Here is a 15,873-nt window from a genome sequence, read left to right as displayed (position 1 = left end):
GCACTTAATTCAGTGTTCCGTACACAGTAAGCATTTAATAAATACTATCGATCAATTCACTGGTTTACCCAAGAACATAGGTGACACAGAAGGGAGGGTGAATAGGTGGAAAAATCAAAGCTTAGTTTCTAGTCTTTGAGCTCCTTGTGGACAAGGATTATAACCACCAGCAGTATTAAGCATATAATAATAATGTTGGTATTTGTTAAGCGCTTACTACGTGCAGAGCACTGTTCTAAGCACTGGGTTAGATAGAGGGTAATCGGGTTGTCCCACGTGAGGCTCACAGTCTTTATCCCCATTGTACAGATGAGGTAACTGAGGCCCAGAGAAGTGAAGTGATTTGCCCACAGTCCCACAGCTGACAAGTGGCAGAACCGGTAAACGCTCAATCCCTCTCAGGGTCGCACCTGGAGAGTTTCCAGTGCTTTATCAGTCTCGGTTATGGGAGGAAGAGTCAAGCAGAGGCCTACCCATTCCATTCTTAGCTTGGGCAGTGGCTAGTGAGTGGAGGCAATCTGCTCCAAGTCAAAACTCACCCGTGCTGGGCAGCAGCGGCATGGGAGAGAGTCGAGGGCAGACTCGAGTTTACTGCATGGAAGGAGGCAGCGGTAAACGGCTTCTGTATTTTTACCAAGAAAGCTCTACGGATCCACTACCAGGACGACTTTAGATGGAGAGCGGGACGTTCTGGGAGAGATGCGTCCGTGGTGTCGCTATGGATCGGAAACGACTCGTCGGCATAAGACAAGACAAGCGTTCAGTAAGTACCAGTGATCGAAATACCATTGGAGACCTTTTGGAAGCCTTGCTCCTTCCCATGTTTAAAGTTAATCAAATAATCATATTTATTGAGTGCTTCCTGAGTGCAGAGCACTGTACTAAGCACTTGGAAGAGTACAGTATGATAGAGTTGGTAGACGCAGCGTGGCTCAGTGGATAGAGCCTGGGCTTGGGAGTCAGCGGTCATGGGTTCGAATCCCGGCTCTGCCACTTGTCCGCTGTGTGACTGTGGGCAAGTCACTTAACTTCTCTGTGCTTCAGTTACCTCATCTGTAAAATGGAGATTAACTGTGAGCCTCACGTGGGACAACCTGATTACCCTGTTTCTACCCCAGCGCTTAGAACAGTGCTCTGCACATAGTAAGCGCGTAACAAGCACCAACATTATTATTATTATTAGACACATTCCCTTCCCACAACAAACTTATAGTCTAGAGGGGGAGACAGACATTAATATAAATGAATGATGGATATGTACATAAGTGCTGTGGGGCTGAGGGAGGGGTGGATAAAGGGTGAAAAATCCAAATGCAGTGGTGACACAGAAGAGGGTGGTCTCTTGGAGACGTGCTTTTAATAAGGCTTTGAAAGTGGAGAGAATGATCATCTGTCGGCTAGTCATTCATTCATTCGATCGTATTTATTGAGCGCTTGCTGCGGGCAGAGCACTGTAAAACCACTTGGGAAAGAACAATGAACAATAGACACATTCCCTGCCCACAAGGATGAAGTGGGATCCTAGGATGTACTCTTTGCCTCGGGTTCAATCCAAAAGTAGGGTTTTCTACCCTTCGTTAAAAGCAAAACCAGCAGAGAGAATGACTCTAAAAGAACTGAACATAAATTTAGCCCATAAATCTTCTTTCAAAACGTTCCCCTGGAGGTTGTACAAGCCCAACTATAGCAAAAGTGTGGTCTTTTGCTATAGGAGGCAGGAGATATGTGGAAAAGACACAATATATGGTAAAGCGTGTCAACTCGGGGAACATGAGGCCCGCTCCATAACGGAACTTGACTTTCCCTCTAACCTCACATCTGGAACAATTTCCCTGTGAGACCCTTCCACCCTAGGAGTGAGATAACAGAGAGGTATTTGTCCTTGTTTTACTAGAAATACAATCACCCCTACAGCCTACACCTGAGGTTAAATTACAGGAGCACTGCCTTTGATCTCTCTCTGTATTTGCTCTGTAGCCTATTTTGATAAAAAGCTGGCGGCTTCTGGCTTTGTTTTTCCTGAGGCCTTCTTGAAATTCTGAAATTAGTTCCCTTAGGGCAATGAAGAGCATCACTGGGGTTTGCTAGAACAGTGCTTGGCACATAGTAAGCGCTTAAATACCATAAATATTATTATTATTAAACCTGGCAGATCCAATCAGTGGTATTGTTTGAATGCTTACTTTGTGCAGAGCACCGTATCAAGCATTTGGGAGAGAACATTATAATAGAATTAGTAGACAGTTCCCTGCTCATAACAAGTTTATCATCAGATTTACAGAGCGCTTACTATGTGCAGAGCACTGTTCTAAGCATTTGGAAGAGTACGTTATAACAATATAACAGAGTTGTTCAAAACAGTCCATCCCTACTGTGAGCTTTACAGTTCAGTAAAATCCCTAGGGTTTCTAGTTAGGTAAAACAGGGATCTATTGAAGCACATGTCAGGAAATGGATACATGTGGTCGGGAACTGGGTCTGCTAATTCTGTTGTATTACACTTTCCCAAGTGCTTAGTACAGTGCTTTGCATTTAGTATGTGCTTAATATGATTGATTAAAATAATAATAATTATACCATTTGTTAAGCACTTACTATGTGCCAGGCATTGTATTTAGAGCTGAGGGGAAACATTTAGCAAATCGGGTTGGACACGGTCCCTGTCTCGTATCGGGCTCACGGTTTTAATCCCCATTTTAAAAATGAGGTTAACCTGAGGCACACCAGAGAAGTGAAGTGACTTGCCTAAGGTCACTTAGCAGAGACATGACAGAGCAGGGATTAGAATCCATGATCAAATCTGGGCAATAAGTAAGAGATGCAAATATTCTATTGCCTTACGGCACCCCCAGAACAGAGGGGCTCTTTCCCAGTCCCCCGCAGGTTTCCGGCTAGCTGAATTCCAAGTGTTTTGCAATACTAATCTAGAGCCTGCACAAGGCAAAATGGCCCCAGAGTTCAAACCATATCACTTGAACAGTGGCAGGAGCACGAGCTTGGGAGCTTGGGATGTGGGTTCTAATCCTGCCTCTGCCACTTGTCCACTGTGTGATGGTGGGCAAAGCACTTCACTTCTCTGTGCCACAGTTACCTCATCTGTAAAATGAGGGTGAAGAGTGTGGGCGCCACGTGGGACAGGGACTGTGTCCAACCTGATTATCTTGTAATTACCCCAGCATTTAGAACAGTGCTTGGCATGTAGTAAGTGCTTAGCAAATATCATAATTATAATTATTATTATCCTGAATGCAGCTGAGACTAGCTCAAATTCAGGTGGTCCCAACCACTCCCCCTTCCCACACTTCCCCTTGGTCAGCTCTCACGCATCTGTTCCCAGACTGCGGAAGGGGGGGATTTGGGTGGCAGAAAAGAATCACTCCTCCGTCCCAGCTGCAGGCTTTAGCGGAGCTCTTTGTGTGGTCCTTGGAGAGAAGCTTTAACCCAGCTGGGCTCATGCTGTGTGAGGGAAGGTGAGCCCCAAACATCATTCTTCCTCTGTGGGGTCCCGGCTGCTGGGGGGGACCCCAGGAAGGGGCAGGGTGAGGCCAGCTGAGGGAAGGGTTCAAAAGTCAGTCTGTTCCCACTGGGATGAAGAAAGGAATATAGAGACCAAACAATTTTTGACTGGCTCTGAGGTCTTGTTAGTAAAGGCAGAAACACGACGTGTATAAATGATTCATTCTAGGACTCAGGCCGTCTCTGAACCAAAGCAGAACACTCTCAGACGAGATGCGCTCCCAACTTTTCTAGAAGCCTCACTGGGGCCAATGGGAGTGAGTTTGTCTTCCCTCTGAGAGAAAAGAATAAGAATCAGAAGAACACTTAGTTCCCTGGAGATTCATTTTCTCTCAATAGATACAGTATATTTATTCACTGCTCCTGAAGCTATGTCATTTAGATGAAGATAAGATTCTTTTGTTCCACCATGAAGCCGGCAAAGTATAGGCTTACACATTAGGGTACCAACGTGTGACTTATTTTAAAATGGTTTTACTGAATGAAGAAATCCCTTCCTCCTCACCATCCTACACATCCCTTTCCAGGCACCTTTGATGTTGCAGCCCTCTCAGAAACTGGAAGAAAACGAGTAACCCTAAAACACAGGCCTAGAATAAGTTTGGATCTGGGGAAGAATGAACGGTTTCCAGCAGGAGACTCAAGGAAACAGGAGACTCAAAGAAGGCAGCGTAGCCCTAGGGGAGAGATCCCGGGCCTGGGAATGAGAGGATCTGAGTTCTAATCCCAGTTCTGTTACTTGTCTGTTGGATGACTTTAGGCAAGTCACTTCTCTGCGCTTCAGTCCTCATCTGTAAAATGGTTCTCCCGCTTTAGACTGGAAGCTCGTCGTAGGCAGGGACCATGTCTACCAAATCTGTTATACTATCACAAGTGCTTAGTCCAGTGCTCTGTACACAGTAAGTGCTCCGTAAATCCCATTGATTGATTGGAGTTAACTACCTGTTCTCCTTTCCCCATAGGTGTGAGCCTCATGTGGGGCAGAGACTGAATTCTAAGTTGATTATCTTGTTTCTACCCCAGGGCTTAGTACAGTGCTTGTCACAGGGTACGTACTTTGAATAGTTCTTTCCAAGTGCTTAGTACAGCGCTCTACACTCAGTAAGCGCTCAATAAACATGGTTGAATGAATGAAAGTACTTAAAAATATTATCATTATTATTATTTGATCAGAATCTTATCCAGACTTCACTGACATCAGGTTCAGCTTGGAAATTTTCATGAAACCTATATGCTTCCTGGTTCCAGATGTTCTGGAATCTTAGCGTTTTCTCTTCGAGGTTTTAGAGACTTCCATTTGCCCCACTAGATTGAAAAAGAAGAGTCTCAAAATTCAAAAAAGGGTCTTGCACGACTTCAGGTTTTTTATTTTTTTTTATAATGGTATTTGTTAATAATAATAATGTTGGCATTTGTTAAGCTCTTATTCTATGCCAAGCATATAGTAATACAGGGTAATCCGGTTGTCCCACATGAGGCTCACAGTCTTAATCTCCATTTCACAAATGAGGTAACTGAGGCACTGAGAAGGTAAGTGACTTGCCCAAAGTCACACAGCTGACAGGCGGCGGAGCCAGGGTTAGAACCCATGACCCCTGACTCCTAAACCCGCGCTGTTTCCACTGAGCCACGCTGCTTAAGCACTTACAATGTGCCAGGCACAATACAAAGTGCTGGACTAGATACAAGTCACTTAACTTCTCTGTGCCTCAGTTACCTCATCTGTAAAATGGGGACTAAGACTGTGAGCCCCCTGTGGGACAACCTGATTCCCCTGTGTCTACCCCAGCGCTTAGAACAGTGCTCTGCACATAGTAAGCGCTTAACAAATACCAACATTATTATTATTATACAAGACAATCGGGTTAGATACAGTTCCTGTCCAACACTGGGATCACAATCTTAATCTCCATTTTACAAATGAGGTAGTGAGGTACAAAGAAGTGAAGTTACTTGCTCAAGGTCACGCAACAGACAAGTGGCAGAGCTGAGATTAAAGCCCAGGTCCTTCTGACTCCTAGGCCCGTGATCTATAATACTGTTGGTATTTGTTAAGCGCTTACTATGTGCCGAGCACTGTTCTAAGCACTGGGGGAGATACAGTGTGATCAGGTTGTCCCACGTGAGGCTCACAGTTAATCCCCGTTTTACAGATGAGGTAACCGAGGCACAGAGAAGTGAAGTGACTTGCCCACAGTCACACGGCTGACAAGCGGCAGAGCCGGGAGTTGAACTCATGACCTCTGACTCTATCCATTGGACCACACTGCTTCTCCACCCTGCACCTTACTTTAGTTTGGATCTGAGGTGGGTGTGAAGGATTAGGTTCTAGTTTAACCAAAAGATTTGACCTGATAGGTAAGCAGGAAACTTTTCAAAAGAAGAGGACACTGAATTCTTCTCCCTTCAGCCCTTGCTAGCAAACCATTTCTGTCGGAATACATGGAGTCGTTTATGAATGCAGACTCGATTGGCTCTTAATTGTAAATAAAAATCACTTCATACTTCCAGTTCTGGTTATTCACCTTGTCTTGTCTTACGCTGTCTCACACCTGCTGGCTATTTATCTCTTTCTCCTAAAGTGAAAGTTGCGTTCTACACCTCTCCTGCACCTGTTCTGCACAACAGAGCATTGTCTGAAGTCTTTTTTTTCCCCCCTCTCTCTCTTTGGAAGAGTTGTTAAGCGAGCAGAAAAGATTTCAGTGTGTGGGCTATAAAATTGTCACTGGGGTAAATGTAGGACTGCAAGTGGTTTGTAATCTGATAATGTATTAACAGCCATTCTAACATCACACGACCCGTATGGGTCTATTTAATGGAGTCAGACTTTTTATGGTGTGAAATGAGAGATGACTGAAAAATGGTGACTTTCCCAGCATTTACTGAGGGCCGTCTCTTATAATAATAACTGTGGTATTTATTAAGCACTTGCTATGTGCCAGGCACTGTTCTAAGCGCTGGGGTGGATACAAGCAAATCGGGTTTGATACAGTCCCTATCCCCATTTTACAGATGAAGCCCAGTGAAGTGACTTGCCCAAGGTCATGCAGCGGACCTGCAGCGGAGCGGGGATTAGAAGGCAGGTCCTTCTGACTCCCAGGCCTGTGCTCTAGCTCTAGGCCACGTTGGTATCCCAACTTTCAATTCTGTCAGAGCGGCCGTGACTCGGATGTCTTACAGACACACACAGGCACACATTCACACACACTGGTGGGCAGGCAAAGGGCAGTAGAAACCATGTTACCTGAAACAAGACTTATCCCACCTAATATTAATTATTGTCGCATTTGCTTAGTGCTTTATTATGTTTCAAGCACTGCAATAATAATAACGATGTTATTTGTTAAGCACTTACTATGTGCCAAGCACTGTTCTAAGCGCATGGGTAGATAAAAGGTAATCAGGTTGTCCCATATGGGGCTCACAGTCTTAATCCCTCTTTTTTTACAGATGAGGTAACTGAGGCACGGAGAAGTGAAGTGACTTGCCCACACAGCTGATGAGTGATAGAGGTGAGATTAGAACCCACGTCCTCTGACTCCCAAGCCCACGCTCTTTCCACTAAGCCACGGTGCTAAGCCCTAGCAAGATAATGTGGGGCTCACAGACTAAGTGGGAGGGAGAACGGGTATTTCATCCCCATTTTAAATGATGAGAGAATTGAGGCACAGAGAAGTGAAGCGTCGTGCAAGATGAATGTATCACAAAAAGTATTTATGTATTTTAGGGTATTAAGTTCTTACTGTATATCAGGCACTGTAAGCTTGTTGTGGTCAGGGAATGCATCTGTTATATTGAACTCTCCCAAGCACTTATTACAGTGCTTATTAAGTGAAGCGATTTCCCCACGGTTGCACAGCTGGGATTAGAACCCACGTCTCCTGACTCCCAGACCCGTCTTCCTTCCACTAGGTCACGCCGGTTCCAAACGCGCCCTCGCCATCCCCACCACAGACCTGATTTTTAAAATTTGAAAAATCACCCTAGTTGATTCCAGCTCTGTCTCTTTCTGCAGATTGCTCAGTGGCTCATGCCCTCGCTTGCTCTGTGGGACTACATTCGATTTGCGTTTGCCACGTGGACGATATAAGGTCCACATTAGGTGCGCACCTGTTGTGAGGGGAGAGGAGGGCGGGAGAGGACATTGCTTCAAGTGACCAAATGGAATTAGATTATACTTCCTCCCGAAGGGTCAGAGGAGACAGACTTGCACCTGTTGGCTTGTTTTCAATGGGGATGCTTGTTTTAGAGGCTGCTTTAAGTAAAACCTGAACAATGGACAAAAAACCAGGCTTTGCAATGTGGAACCTGAATCCAGGGAAACCGGGGGCTCAGGCATTGGGCCTTCAAACCAACGGACGGAATTGATAAAGGGTAGTTTTTGTTGTTTCCCTAGGATCTCTCCAATGGACCGTAGTTGAACATAATGAGGAAATGGTCTGCGATAACAAAACAAAGAGGTAGTCTTTTCAGAATAGGTTTGCCCTTGCACTTTTCTGGGCAAACCAAAGGACCATGCAGCTACCGAATAGTCAAACCATAAACCGAATTTTATCGTGAACGAGCGTGTCTGTAAATACGACGCGTCGGTTTCGGGAATACGGGGAAGTTGATATTTCTTTACGCTAGTCAGGAAATCCGGAGGGGGGATTTATGCCAAAACAATACGAACTCTGCACCCTCCCGGGGATTATAATAGCGTCTTTCATTCCTTGATCGCACGCCATGTGGCCTTTTGTATTTCTAACTGGGTATCCGAGGTAAGCGGAGGAAAATTGTCTTTTCTTTTATTATATCAGGAGTCAGATTTTTTTTCCACACTGTTTTGCGTGAGTGATCTCGAAACACAAGCCCTATATAAGGTGGGTAAATCTTCATCCCAAGAGAACCTTGAAACTAGATCCCTTGACGTTCCAACGGAGCATGGAACTAGGAGTCCAAAGACTTCAATTCTAGTTCTTGCCTCTACCCTGTGTGACTCTGGGCAAGTCACTTCACTTCTCGGTGCCTCAGTTACCTCATCTGTCAAATGGGGATTAAGCCTGTGAGCCCCACGTGGGACAACCTGATTCCCTTGTGTCTACCCCGGCGCTTAGAACAGTGCTCGGCACATAGTAAGCGCTTAACAAATACCAACATGATGATGATTCAGCTGTGTGATCTTGGGCAAGTCATTTAATTTTTCTGCCTCAGTTTCCTCAGCTTTAAAATGAGTATACGATCCCTCTTCTCCCTTTCTTAAACTGGGAGCCCCATGTGGGAAAGAGACCATATCTGATCTGATTATATTGTCCGTCCCCCAGTGTTTAGCACAGTGCTATTCACTCCGGTCACACAGCTCATCTGTCCATTCTCACTCAGTCTCAGATCAGGAAACCTGCTCTCGGTCTCTTTCTCCTCCCTTCTTTCCCTGCCTTCACAATGTCTATAATGTCTGTCCTCCAGCCCAGCAAGAGAATGGAAAGTCTTTCCTCTGGGAATGCTGATGTAGATGGGTAAATTTCTTCTAATAATAATAATAATAATAGTAACTATTGTAAGTAGTAGTAGCCATATTAATACAATATAATATAGTAAGCACAGGCCTGGGATCAGAAAGACCAGGGTTATATTCTGACTCTGTCAATGGCCTGCTTGCCTGACCTTGGGCAAGTCACTTAACTTCTCTGTGCCTCAGTTACCTCATCTGTAAAGTGGGGATAAAGACAATGAGCCCCATGTGAGAGTGGGACTATGTCCATCCTGATTAGTATTAATGCCAGTGCTTAATACAGTGCCTGACCCATAATAATGATGATGATGATGGTATCTGTTAAGCGCTTACTATGTGCAAAGCACTGTACAAGATGATCAGGTTGTCCCACGTGGGGGGTCACAGTCTTCAGCCCCATTTGACAGATGAGATAACTGAGGCCCAGAGAAGTTAAGCGACTTGCCCAAAGTCACACAGCTGACAGGAGGCGGAACTGGGATTAGAACCCATGACCTCTGACTCCCAAGCCCGGGCTCTTTCCACTAAGCCTCGCTGCTTCTTAGTAAGCTGACACATAGTAAGCGCTTAACAAAAGCCATAAATAATCCATCACTAAATAATGATATTGTGGTATTCGTTAAGCCTTACTATGTGCCAAGAATTATACTAAGCACTGAGGTAGGTACAAAATCATCAGGTCAGTCACAGTAAGGCACAGTCCCTGTCCCACATGGGCTTCAGAGTCTGAGAGGGGAGAGGGACTAGGTATCGAATCCCCTTTGGACAGATGAAACAGACCCAGAGAAGTTATTTATACGAGGTCATACAGCAGGCAAGTGCTGGAGCTGGGATTAGAACTCAGGTCCTCCGACTCCCAGACCCGGGCTCTTCCCACTAGTCCAAGCTGTTTGCTAATGAACTGTTCCAGAATATCCCCAATGGTGGGGGCAAGGAGGCCCACAAATAACCCAGTCATCGTTTTCCTCCCCAGTTTTAGCAGCTCTTCTCTTCTCCCCAGTGTAATACATAACTCAGTCACATAACTAAAGAAAAAGAAAACATATTCGAGAGTGCCAGTACTATCTAAAGCATAATAATAATTATAATGGTACTTGCTGATAATAATAATAATAATGTTGGTATTTGTTAAGCGCTTTCTAAGCGCAGGGGCAGACACAAGGGAATCAGGTTGTGCCACGTGGGGCTCACGGTCTTCATCCCCATTTTACAGACGAGGTAACTGAGGCACAGAGAAGTGAAGTGACTTGCCCAAGTCACACAGCTGACAAGCGGCAGAGCTGGGATTCGAACTCATGACCTCTGACTCCTAAGCCCGGGCTCCTTCCACTGAGCCACGCTGCTTCTCATGTTCAGCTTGTTCAGAGCTTACTTCATGTCTGGGCACTGTACTAAGCGCTGGGGTGGATACAAGCAAATCGGGTTGGACACAGTCCCTGTCCCATGTGGGGCTCACGGTCTCAATCCCCATGTTACAGATGAGGTAACTGAGGCCCAGAGAAGTCACCCAGTCACACAGCAGACAAGTGGTGGAGCTGGGATTAGAACTCATGACCTTCCGACTCCCAGGTCCACGCTGTATCCACCATGCTGCTTCTCAAGTATGTCCCTTGGCAGACTCAGAGTTGGGTCAGCACAGAGATTCAAGCTTCAAACCAGTCTATGGATTAACAGTCAGTCAGTCAGTCAGTGGTATTTATTGAGCTCTTACCACGTGCAGAGCGCTGTACTAAGCTTTTGGGGGAGTACGGTACAACAGAGTTAATGAGCACATTTCCTCCCATAAGGATCTTACATCATCCACAACCTTCTATTTTCAGTCTCCCAACCGCTCAGTACAGTGCCCTGCACACAGTAAGCACTCAGTACATGTCACCGATTGAATGATTGACAGGACCTTGACGTCTCACTACTTATCACTACCTAGAGAAGCAGCGCGGCTCAGTGGAAAGAGCACGGGCTTGGGAGTCAGAGGTCATGGGTTCGAACCCCGCCTCTGCCCCTTGTCAGCTGTGTGACTGTGGGCAAGTCACTTCACTTCTCTGGGCCTCAGTTCCCTCATCTGTAAAATGGGGATGAAGACTGTGAGCCCCACGTGGGACGACCTGATTCCCCTGTGTCTACCCCAGCGCTTAGAACAGTGCTCTGCACATAGTAAGCGCTTAACAGATACCAACGTTATTATTATTATCTTGTCCCAAGATTCATCCCTTCATTCAGTCGTATTTATTGAGCACTACGGTGTGCAGAGCACCATACTAAGCGCTTGAGAGACTGTGATATAACAGTAAGCAGAGGAGCCCAGAACAATGAAGCTCCAAACTCTCACTGCCAAATAAAGACTGAAACGTTCGGGATGTAGAGAGGGAAATTGAAGAAGAAATGAAAAGAGCGAGAGAAAACTCATAAAGAAGAGGTTAAGGCTGCGGTGAGATGAGTTAGAGAAACAGCGTGGCTCAGTGGAAAGAGCCCGGGCTTGGGAGCCAGAGGTCACGGGTTCGACTCCCAGGTCTGCCCCTTGTCAGCTGTGTGACTGTGGGCAAGTCACTTCACTTCTCTGGGCCTCAGTTCCCTCATCTGTAAAATGGGGGTGAAGACCGTGAGCCTCACGTGGGACAACCTGATTCCCCTGTATCTCCCCCAGCGCTTAGAACAGTGCTCTGCACGTAGTAAGCGCTTAACAAATACCAACATTATTATTAAAATTGACCCAGGAGATGCCAAGTTACAGTTACTCTTTCGTCGCCGACCAATACGAATTCCATGTCTGTGAGGTGAGAGATGATTTTATAGGCTGCTGTAGAGGAGAACTCCTGGTGATAATAATGTTGGTATTTGTTAAGCGCTTACTATGTGCAGAGCACTGTTCTAAGCGCTGGGGGAGACACAGGGGAATCAAGTTATCCCACGTGGGGCTCACGGTCTTAATCTCCATTTTACAGACGAGGTAACTGAGGCCCCGAGAAGTGAAGTGACTTGCCCACAGTCACAGAGCTGACGAGTGGCCGAGGCGGGATTCGAACTCATGACCTCTGACTCCAAAGCCCGGGCTCTTTCCACTGAGCCACGCTGCTTCCCTGAGGGAGGGCAGTTAGTGGAACTTCTCCAGGACGAGTGAAGCGCTTTGCTCTCTTTGGGGGTTGTAAATCAGGCCAGGCCAATTCTTCCATCCACTGCCTCTCAAACAGGAGAAGGGTCACCACCAGGACTGTATCTGGTATATATCCATAATTAGGTACATATCTGTAATTTATTTACTGATATAATGTCTAGTTTCAAGGTTCTCTTGGGATGAAGATTTATCCTCCTCACATAAGGCTTGTGTTTCAAGATTACTCACGCAACCCACTGTCCAGAAAAGAATTGTTCCCTGATATAATAAAAGGAAGAACGATTCTCCTCTGCTTACCTTGGATGCACTGTTAGAAATACAAAGGCTACCCTGGTGCGTGATTGAGAAATGAAAGATGTTGTTATAATTCATTTAATAGTATTTATTGAGCGCTTACTATGTGCAGAGCACTGTACTAAGCGCTTGGAATGTACAGATCGGTAACAGATAGAGCCAGTCCCTGCCCTTTGACGGGCTTACGGTCTAATCGGGGGAGACGGACGGACGAGAACAATGGCAATAAATAGAATCAAAACAGTGATCATAATGTTGGTATCTGTTAAGCGCTTACTATGTGCAGAGCACTGTTCTAAGCGCTGGGGTAGACACAGGGTAATCAGGTTGTCCCACGTGAGGCTCACAGTTAATCCCCATTTTCCAGTTGAGGTAACTGAGGCCCAGAGAAGTGAAGTGACTCGCCCACAGTCACACGGCTGACGAGCGGCAGAGCCGGGCGTCGAACCCATGACCTCTGACTCCGAAGCCCAGGCTCTTTCCACTGAGCCACGCTGAAGTAAAGAGACATTAATGTAAGTAAGTAGAATTCTAGATATGTACATATATACACAAGCGCTGTGGTGCGCGGGGTAGAGCGAAGGGAGAGAGTTGAAGCAATGGGGAGGGGGACCTGAGGAAAAGGGGGGCTTAGTGTGGGAAGGCGTCTCGGAAGAGGTGAACCTTCGGTAGGGCTCGGAAGGGGGGAAGTTTGCTAGTTTGGCGGATTTGAGGAGGGAGGGCGATCCAGGCCAGAGGAAGGACATGGGCCGGGGGTTGACGGTGGGACAGGCAAAAAGGAGGCTCAGTGAGGAGGTTGGCGGCAGCCGAGGAGCGGAGCGCGTGGACAGGAACGGAGAAGGAGAGAAGGGAGGGGAGGAAGGAGGGGGCAAGGTGATGGAGAGCTTTGAAGCCACCAGTGAGGAGTTTTCATAATAATAATGTTGGTATTTGTTAAGCGCTTACTATGTGCAGACCACTGTTCTAGACGCTGGGGTAGATACAGGGTCATCAGGTTGTCCCACGTGAGGCTCACAGTTAATCCCCATTTTCCAGATGAGGGAACTGAGGCCCAGAGAAGTGAAGCGACCTGACCACGGTCACACAGCTGACAAGCGGCAGAGCCGGGAGTCGAACCCATGACCTCTGGCTCCCAAGCCCGGGTTCTTTCCACTGAGCCACGCTGCTTCTCCACCGACTCTGTTACGTTGTACACTGCCGAGAGCTTAGTACAGTGTTCTACACACAGTAAACATCCAGTAAATGCCACTGACTAATATATTCAAAAGAGTATTTTTCCAGTTGCAATGGTTCTTGATAGATAATATCGTATCTCTCTGTGGAGATGTGAGAAGACCAATGCAGATCTTTTTCCATCCAGTCAGGCAGTGTCTTGGTCATACGTCCAAATGAGAATGCATTTATTTGAACTCTGGTTTGAAAGATGGTGAACTGCTATTTGAATGGAGTGATTATCTTCTCCAGAGTTCCTTAGAGCCTAAGTCACTTTCCTTTTTTCATTATCGGTAAAGTGTTGACATCAATTAGGTAAAGCGTTGACATCAATTAGCACATAATTCCTGGAGTGTGTTCAAATGACTAACCTCAGAAGGGATTAACCCCCAAATGAACAGAATGGCGGAAGAAGCCCGGGGTAGTGGCTAGAGCCCAGGCCTTGGAGTCGAAATAATAATAATGTTGGTATTTGTTAAGCGCTTACTAAGTGCCGAGCACTATTCTAAGCACTGGGAGAGATACAGGGTAATCAGGTTGTCCCACGTGAGGCTCACAGTTAATCCCCAGTTTACAGATGAGGTAACTGAGGCCCAGAGAAGTGAAGTGACTTGCCCACGGTCACACAGCTGACAAGTGGCAAAGTTGGGATTCGAACCATGACCTTCATTCAATAGTATTTATTGAGCGCTTACCATGTGCAGAGCACTGTACTAGGCGCTTGGAGTGAACGAGTCGGCAACAGATAGAGACGGTCCCCGCCGTCGGACGGGCTCACGGTCCGATCGGGGGAGACGGACGGACGAGAACGATGGCCACAGATAGAGTCGAGGGGAAGGACGTCTCGTAAAAACCGATGGCGACGAAAGAGAATCGAGGCGATGTACATTTCATTAACGAAATAAATAGGGTAATGGAAATATAGACAGTCGAGCGGACGAGCACGGTGCCGAGGGGGTGGGAAGGGAGAGGGGGAGGAACGGAGGGAAAGGGGGGGAAAAGAGGGTTTAGCTGCGGAGAGGTGAAGGGGGGGGGTGGTAGAGGGAGTAGAGGGAGAAGAGGAGCTCAGTCTGCTCGGGGGGGGTCGCGTAACTCTGACCTCTGACTCCCAAGCCCGTGATCTTTCCACTGAGCCACGCTGCTTCATGGGTTCTAACCCCGGCTCTGCCACCTGTCAGCTGTGTGACTTTGGGCAAGTCGCTTCACTTCTCTGTGCCTCAGTGACCTCATCTGTAAAATGGAGATTAAGACTGGGAGCCCCACCTGGGACAACCTGATCACCTTGTATTCCCCCCTCAGCGCTTAGAACGGTGCTTTGCACATAGTAAGTGCTTAACAAATGCCATTATTATTATTATTATTATTAAAATGAGGATGAAGACTGTGAGCCCCACGTGGGATAATCTGATTAGTGTATCTACCCCAGTGCTTAGACCAGGGCTTGGCACATACTGAGCGCTTAACAAATACCATCACAATTGTTATTATTATTATTTGCTTGTATCCACTCCGGCGCTCAGTAATCACTCATTCAATCGTATTTATTGAGCGCTTACTGCGTGCAGAGCACTGTACTAAGCACTTGGAAAATGCAATTCAGGAACAAATAGAGACAATCTCTGCCCAACAACGAGCTCACAGTCTAGAAGCGGGGGAGGCAGACATCAAAACAAGTAAACAGGCAAGTACATTGCTTGGCATATAGTAAGCACTTAAATACCACAATTACGAAGCAGCGTGGCTCAGTGGGAAGAGCCTGGGCTTCGGAGTCAGGGGTCATGGGTTCGACTCCCGGCTCTGCCATTTGTCAGCTGTGTGACTGTGGGCGAGTCACTTCGCTCTTCTGGGCCTCAGTTACCTCATCTGTAAAATGGGGATTCACTGTGAGCCTCACGTGGGACGACCTGATTGCCCCGTGTCTACCCCAGCGCTTAGAACAGTGCTCGGCACACAGTAAGCGCTTAACAAATACCAACATAATTATTATTATTATTATCCACCTTGGTAATCCTTAGCATTGTTCTGCAGGGCTTGGGCTTTTGGGGGATTTGGGAATACGCACCTCACCTCCAAGGTAGGCTCCCCACATCGAGGCAGGCTTCCCATAAACTGATCGGGGATCCTGTTTTCAAAGGAAACGGGAGTTACGTTCCAAATCGGGGGGAAAAGCAAGGCCTAGGGGAAAGAGCCTGGGCCTGGGAGTCAGAGGACCTGGGTTCTGATCCCGGCTCTGCCATTTGACGGCTGT

The 15,873-nt window shown here is 46.7% G+C and overlaps 1 non-coding gene across 1 annotated transcript; it reads left to right on the top strand.

Annotated features, from left to right (window-relative positions):
• Positions 1-392: 392 nt before the first annotated feature.
• On the top strand, positions 393-529 carry LOC114816457. The gene has a single exon (XR_003764236.1). It is a non-coding gene; the product is annotated as a small nucleolar RNA SNORA7 (small nucleolar RNA).
• The last annotated feature ends 15,344 nt before the right edge of the window (positions 530-15,873 follow it).

Source organism: Ornithorhynchus anatinus, chromosome 1, assembly GCF_004115215.2.
Source record: "Ornithorhynchus anatinus isolate Pmale09 chromosome 1, mOrnAna1.pri.v4, whole genome shotgun sequence".
NCBI lineage: Eukaryota > Metazoa > Chordata > Mammalia > Monotremata > Ornithorhynchidae > Ornithorhynchus > Ornithorhynchus anatinus.
The sequence above is the reverse complement of the archived record's forward strand: the minus strand, read 5'-3'. Positions and strand labels throughout refer to the sequence as shown.